The sequence below is a fragment of the Protomyctophum bolini genome, assembly GCF_963924005.1.
Source record: "Protomyctophum bolini genome assembly, chromosome: 23".
Lineage (NCBI taxonomy): Eukaryota > Metazoa > Chordata > Actinopteri > Myctophiformes > Myctophidae > Protomyctophum > Protomyctophum bolini.
The window spans coordinates 28,786,798-28,794,319 of record NC_137884.1 but is presented as its reverse complement, the minus strand read 5'-3'; the positions used below and the strand labels follow the sequence as shown (position 1 = coordinate 28,794,319).

At 44.4% G+C, this 7,522-nt stretch overlaps 1 protein-coding gene across 1 annotated transcript in view; it reads left to right on the top strand.

Annotated features, from left to right (window-relative positions):
- The first annotated feature begins 1,786 nt into the window (after positions 1–1,786).
- Positions 1,787–7,522, top strand: part of LOC308310762 (transmembrane protein 53-A-like) — an 18,165-nt gene continuing 12,429 nt past the window's right edge. Inside the window, exon 1 of the mRNA XM_080757173.1 lies at positions 1,787–1,825. The gene's annotated coding sequence lies outside the window, so the exon portion shown is untranslated. The remainder of the gene's footprint in view (positions 1,826–7,522) is intronic.

Genomic DNA, 7,522 nt, shown 5'->3' with positions numbered 1-7,522 from the left:
AAGGAATATCACCTCTAATACTAAGCATGTGTTGTATGGAGAATATAGGTTGCTACCTTCAGGAAGGAGATATGGTGTACCAGCATACAATAAGGTCAGACTAAAGTGGTCCTTTGTCTACCAGTCGACCTTGAGGCTCAATCAGGAGATGTAGAAGCCACAGGATAATCTAAGCGGTGGATATTGCTCATGTCTTTATGTATGTAAATTGTCTTGTTCTCTGTGTTTTGTATATGTTCTGCATACTTGGCTGCTTGTGTCGCAAGACAAATTTCAGTGTGAACTGACAATAAAGTACTATATCATATCATATCATATCATATCATAAACAACACAAACAATATCTCACCATAATCTCACCTGTACTTTACTGTACACTAGTATGTTATCATATATATAGGCTATATTTACATAATATGCTCACAAATCGCTCTGTAAAGTATAGCCTACAGACGACATGCTCATCTCCTCATTCAGCCCCAGGTCATGATGACCCCACAGTACAGTACAATATGTCTACAGTAGCCTACAGTACAGTAGGCTACACACAGTCTACATGTAGCCTACAGTACAGTAGGCTACACACAGTCTACATGTAGCCTACAGTACAGTAGGCTACACACAGTCTACATGTAGCCTACAGTACAGTAGGCTACACACAGTGTACAGTAGCCTACAGTACAGTAGGCTACACACAGTCTACAGTAGCCTACAGTACAGTAGGCTACACACAGTGTACAGTAGCCTACAGTACAGTAGGCTACACACAGTCTACAGTAGCCTACAGTACAGTAGGCTACACACAGTGTACAGTAGCCTACAGTACAGTAGGCTACACACAGTCTACAGTAGCCTACAGTACAGTAGGCTACACACAGTCTACAGTACAGTACAGTATAGGCTACACACAGTCTACATGTAGCCTACAGTACAGTAGGCTACACACAGTCTACAGTAGCCTACAGTACAGTAGGCTACACACAGTCTACAGTACAGTACAGTATAGGCTACACACAGTCTACATGTAGCCTACAGTATACAGTAGGCTAGACACAGTCTACATGTAGCCTACAGAACAGTAGGCTACACACAGTCTATAGCCTACAGAACAGTAGGCTGCACACAGTCTATAGCCTACAGAACAGTAGGCTGCACACAGTCTATAGCCTACAGAACAGTAGGCTACACACAGTCTATAGCCTACAGTACAGTAGGCTACACACAGTCTACAGCCTACAGAACAGTAGGCTACACACAGTCTATAGCCTACAGAACAGTAGGCTACACAGTCTATAGCCTACAGTACAGTAGGCTACACAGTCTACAGTAGCCTACAGTAGGCCTACAGTAGGCTACACACAGTCAGCACCTAAAATAAATGATGCCTGTAGGCGTACAGTAGGCTGACAGCTCGCCACGCGGTCGAAGCGTTGTGATCTCGGTAGGCCTACCAAAAGTAAAAGTAGCCTACTCATTATGCAGAATCTGCCGTTTCACTATGTTTTCAATATGGAACTATTTTCTGAAACCACAGTGGTTTTGTCACAGTCACAGACTTTGCCTGTCTGTCTAGCCCTTGTAATTCTATGTTATGTTCTAGTTGTTTTGGTTCTATGTTGTCTAACCCCAGGTGTTTCTCAGGTGTAATCACTAATCAGCCCTCTTGTCTTGTTCCCCAGTCAGTCAGTTCAGTGTCTGTGTTGTTTTCCCATGAGTTATTTTATAATGAATCACCCATCTTGGATCTTGAACTCTGTCTGCTTGCTGTCCTTGCATTTGGGTCCTCACCACACCACCGGAACGTGACTAAGGTTGTCAAATAAACGTGAGTAAATGCACTTATAGTTACCTTTACACATTCACACAAACATTCACACAAACATTCCCCAGACGATGCCTTTGTGAGCCCCAGGAATTTCCCCAAATATAGAAACAATCAGAGAGAGAGGCTCCCTGGCCCTCCTGTTTCCTGGAACAGAGTCTCTGGAGCTGGTCCTGCCTGTGATGACCCCCCCCCCCACACACACACACACACTCACACACACACTCACACGCACACACGCACGCACACGCACTCACACACACACACACACACACACACACACACACACGCCCACTTTGCTTTGTTAGAGTCTTTGACCTTGACTCTCCTTGTTATATATTTTTATCACTTTGACTTTGACCCTGGTGGTGGGAGGGACTAACCAGTTAAAATGACTCACCCTGGTGGTGGGAGGGACTAACCAGTTAAAATGACTCTCACCCTGGTGGTGGGAGGGACTAACCAGTTAAAATGACTCTCACCCTGGTGGTGGGAGGGATTAACCAGTTAAAATGACTCTCACCCTGGTGGTGGGAGGGACTAACCAGTTAAAATGACTTTCACCCTGGTGGTGGGAGGGACTAACCAGTTAAAATGACTTTCACCCTGGTGGTGGGAGGGATTAACCAGTTAAAATTATTACTCACCCCATACGTTTTTTACATTTTCATCCCGCTTTCATCGGCCTTTTGCTAAAACAATATAGTTATTTGAAGCCGATTGGACCAGCTGCTAGTAGATATGTATCACTTTACTGTACCGTATACTTTGGACATTGTTCTCTAGGGACATAAAACATAAAACATAGGCTATATGGATGGATTGTAGCTCTATAATCACATTTATAGTGGTACTAAATTGTCAGTGGAGGTCAGTGCTATAACTAACACCGCAGCGCAAGGTCTGAGAATGGACCTGGACCGGTTGTTGTTTTAAGCTTTAAATGTTGTGCTTTAGCTATTGACAAAGAGCAGATCTACAAGCTCATAGCGCTACGAGCTTGTAGGTCTGCTATTTATAGTCAGAATGTTCTATTAAATGGAAGCTGACGTCGTTAAAACATTATGTGGGATTTTTATTGTGACAAATATACCAGTGAAAGATATAAAAATGTACTATGCAGTATGCTAAGTAGGCCTGTGAAATGTGTTCATTCAAACAGTCACTCAGTAGGACTTTTAGTCAGACATACAAGTTCAAACCTCAAGCCTACATACTATTTTTGATAATTAAACTAATCAGTCTCAAGCCTTCAGTCCATCCCCATAACTAAATAGCCACACCAGGTTGACATGCGGTGATCAAATCCAGTTACCAAGGTTACTCCAATTAAATAACACAGAACTATACTATAATGCTGCACAAAGCAGCCTGTGTTATAGTGATAGCTAATAGGCTACATTTAAAGTTGCATTATTCAATAAGCCAGTGGTTCTCAAACATCTTTTAACACTGGGGGGGGTTTGTCGAGGCAATTAACCTGATCGAGTTTTTGCTTTCAAGTTTCAAGTCACTATACTATAGAGCGCCGCAGTCCCTCCCCCTTTCAGAAAAACTAGTGGCCCAGGAAATGAAAACCCCAATGCATTCTCCCATCGGCACTTCTTATTTAATTTATTTAAAGACGGTTACGCCGCGGACAAAGCCAACTCGGATCGTGACAAAACATGACAATGAACACAATGTTTTGGGCCGATCAAATAATTCATAAGACGAAAAACAAAACAAATAGTGTTGTCTCCTGACTTTCTTTTCTTCTTTCTAATGATTTGATCGGCCCAAAATATTGTGTTCATTGTCATGATTTGTCACGATCCGAGTTGGCTTTGTCCGCGGCGTAACCGTCTTTAAATAACTAAAAGTCGAGTCTCTCACAGTCGAGTCTCTCAAGTCCAGTTTAAGTCTTAATTATCTCCATTCCACAGCTCTGCTAAAACTCATTGGAATATTGCCAAACGTCTGTGTGGATGATGAGATATTCTAACGCTTTACAAAACACAGACTGTTGTTCCTATTGCCCTCTGCCTCTATGTCAGTGTGTGTGTGTGTGTGTGTGTGTGTGTGTGAGAGACTGTGTGTGTGTGTGTGTGTGTGTGTGTGTGTGTGTGTGTGTGTGTGTGTGTGTGTGTGTGTGTGTGTGTGAGTGCGTGACTGTGTATATGTGTGTGCTCATAATGGCTCTCAGCTCCCTGCTTGCCCACTATAAACCCCTAGCATACGGAAGGACCAACAATAGCAGATTGTGGAGGTTAATAAAGTTTCTTTGTTGGAATGAAACAATAGACTGTGATGGCAGCATGTTTTACGGGCCGGGCCACAGACCCAGACCCAGACCCAGGCCCGGCCCGGGGGAACCAGGCGCTCCGCCCGGGGGGATGGGCCGTCTGTCTGTTTATAGTTACAGCGAGGTCAAAAAGCTGCCACCAAACTCAATAGTCTTTGTAGTAGTAGTGTTGTGTGTGTGTGTGTGTGTGTGTGTGTGTGTGTGTGTGTGTGTGTGTGTGTGTGCGTGTGCGTGTCTGTATGTGTGCTTGGGTGTGTGCGTGTGCGTGTGTGCGTGCGGGTTGAGTAGAAAGATCACAATTTAATTAAAAGGACTTGTCTTAGACACATGCTATACATTTGCACGGGCTCTGTGTCTATAACTGAGTTAACATGTCAATAAATCCAAGTCTACATCTAAAATCTGTCACCATGTGAATAATGCATAAATATACCACAGTATGCACGGATATATAGGCTACTGTACTGTACGTGAACAGTGACTATATGAGACTAATGTATGCACGTGTAAGCCGGCCTGCCCGTTTGTTTGCCTGCATATGTTTTGACATGTGTCAATATTTGTTGTCATGGCTGTGTGTGTGTGTGTGTGTGTGTGTGTGTGTGTGTGTGTGTGTGTGTGTGTGTGTGTGTGTGTGTGTGTGTGTGTGTGTGTGTGTGTGTGTGTGTGTGTGTGTGTGTGTGTGTGTGTGTGTGTGTGTGTGTGTGTGTGTGTGTGTGTGTGTGTGCATACAACGTGATTCAAAAGGGAAATGCGAATGTCTCATGCATATTAATGTATCCCTTTGGGGAGCATTTACATGTATGTATACAGTATATGAATATAAATGAGGAGAAGCTGCGAGTTTTGTTTGGTTTTGTTTTGTTTTGTCTTGTTTGCTTTTTAATGAAATCCAGAGCTGGTGTTTTTTTTTTTTTTGTACTTCTGCAACGCACAAGCGCACACAAGAGAGCATTAACCCATTCTGACCTGAGATCAGATTCATACGAGGTTTCCACTGGACACACAATGGTCTGATGAACCCATTTTGACCTGAGATCAGATTCTAAAAATGTCAGTTGTTGTTCGATTTTTCAAAAATAGCAGACCTACAAGCTCGTAGCGCGCCACTCGGTGGCGCGCTATGAGCTTGTAGATCTGCTATTTTTCAATAGCTAAAGCATAACATAATGCTAACACCAACATGGGTTCCCGTTCAGAATGGGTTATTCTGTGCGTGCACACACACACACACACACACACACACACACACACACACACACACACACACACACTTTGCACCCGGCCGTGCACTGAAACAAAATGCCAAGTGAGGCACGTTTATTAAATCAAGAGTTCCGAGATGTGAGACAGTGTCGTGTGGCAGGCGGCGAGTCACGGCTTAGATGTATAACCTTTGAAAGAAGAAATCTATAAACGCACTCGGGAGAGAAAATCCAATACGTTTTTGCTCATGTGGTCTTTTTAGCATGCGACACAAACAGCCTCACTGTACGGCTCCCTCTGAGCGTCTGGGCCACAGACAAAGTGTCCCCTGTTACAGTAGTATACGTACATGCGCTGTAATGTGTGTGTGTGTGTGTGTGTGTGTGTGTGTGTGACGTGTGTGTGTGTGTGTGTGTGTGTGTGTGTGTGTGCGCGTCATGCCAATAAGGCACTTTGAATTTAATTGAAAGTGTGTGTTTGTGTGCGTGCGTGCGTGCGTGCGTGCGTGCGTGCGTGCGTGCGTGCATGTGTGTGTATGTGCATGGTGTAGGCCATATGTCAAACGCAAGGCCCCGGTGCCAAATCAGGCCCGTGAATGAATTACTGTATCTTTGGCCCGCGGGATGATATTTAATCAGTATTATAGAACTGGCCCTCTGGTTTTATTGCACGGACCACCATAATACTACAAGTCCCACAATGCACTGCATGCGAGTGCATTGTCACGTATCGAGGGCCCGCAATAAGCGCAAGCATGCGTCTTCTCTTCACTATTGATCAGCAGTGAAAGTATATCACTTGTGGTCAACTTTCAGCTATACCCCTCTCCCCAAAAATGGCCCGTGTGTTGAAACACAGTCCGGCCCTCGACTTGTACCAATTTCTTTATTTTGGCCCACTGTGTATTTGAGTTTGACATCCCTGGTGTAGGCTATGTGTGCTGTCCACGTAGGCCTACCTGTGTCTTATACATGCATTGTATTCCATTTGAATGCTTACTTGCTGTGCTTGCGGATCCTGTCCCTCGCAGACTGAACACAGCCGATAGAGCTGAACGCTGATGGGAAGTGTAGATACCCTGGATATGCATATTTCATCGTCAGTTATAGCTGGCGGTCATGCCTTAAGTTATAATCACATGAACTCAAGCATCGCTACAGTATACTGTAGGGCATGCCGTCATATACAGGCAAACGTACAGAAGAAATCATTCACTGAAAATAGCAGATCTACAAGCCAGAGCGAGTACAGTAGTACAACGGCTATGTTTTTGTAAATGTACATTTGGTGTACTGTAAGGGACCAAGGATAGATCCCTGTGGGACACCAATGAAGTATACGTTACCACTTACTTAAGTGGTTAAATGTTCACTCCTACGAGCTTGTAGGTCTGCTATTTTTGAAAAATCGAAGAACGACTGACATTTTTAGAATCTGATCTCAGGTCAGAATGGGTTAATCAGACCATGCAGTGTGTGTCCAGTGGAAACCTGGTATGAATCTGATCTCAGGTCAGAATGCAGGGTTAAGAGCGTCTGCTAAAGGCCTGAATTGTAAATTGTAGAACATCAATGGTGCTTCAGTAACAATAAGACAACATGTGAGGCTTTTGTTCCCGTGAAATGCTCCCTGTAACGACTACGATAACGCTAGAGAACACGATGGTGTGATGGGGCTTCAGGGACGTCCTTAGATCCAGGCGGATGGCAGGAGGCACCGCCGGCGGGCCTGACATCCAGAATCGATGGTTATATGTTTAAAACATCAGCTCAGCCGGTCCCACATGGATCCCCCTGGGGGGGTTTAACGCGGCTTTCCATACAAATGAGGTTCTGATGGAGTTCAGATACTAGGCCTACCGTATATATGCTCTCCGATGACAGGTGTCACAACGCCGGATGGGACAGACTCTAAGCAGCACAACGATGATGATGATGATGATGATGATGATGATGATGAAGGCTGTTTGGAGACGGAGAAGACAAGAGGCAGGTGGAGAGACCGCCAGAGATAATATAATATGTAGTGTGTTTGTGTGCGTGCGCGTTCGCGTTCGCATTCGTGTGCGTGTGTTTATTCCTCAACACAAGTAAACAAGTTCTTGAGCTTAGTCCAGTTACCCTGGGTAAACATACAGTAGTACCTTTCCTTAGTCCAGTTACCCTGGGTAAACATGGTACCTTTCCTTTCCTTAGTCCAGTTACCCTGGG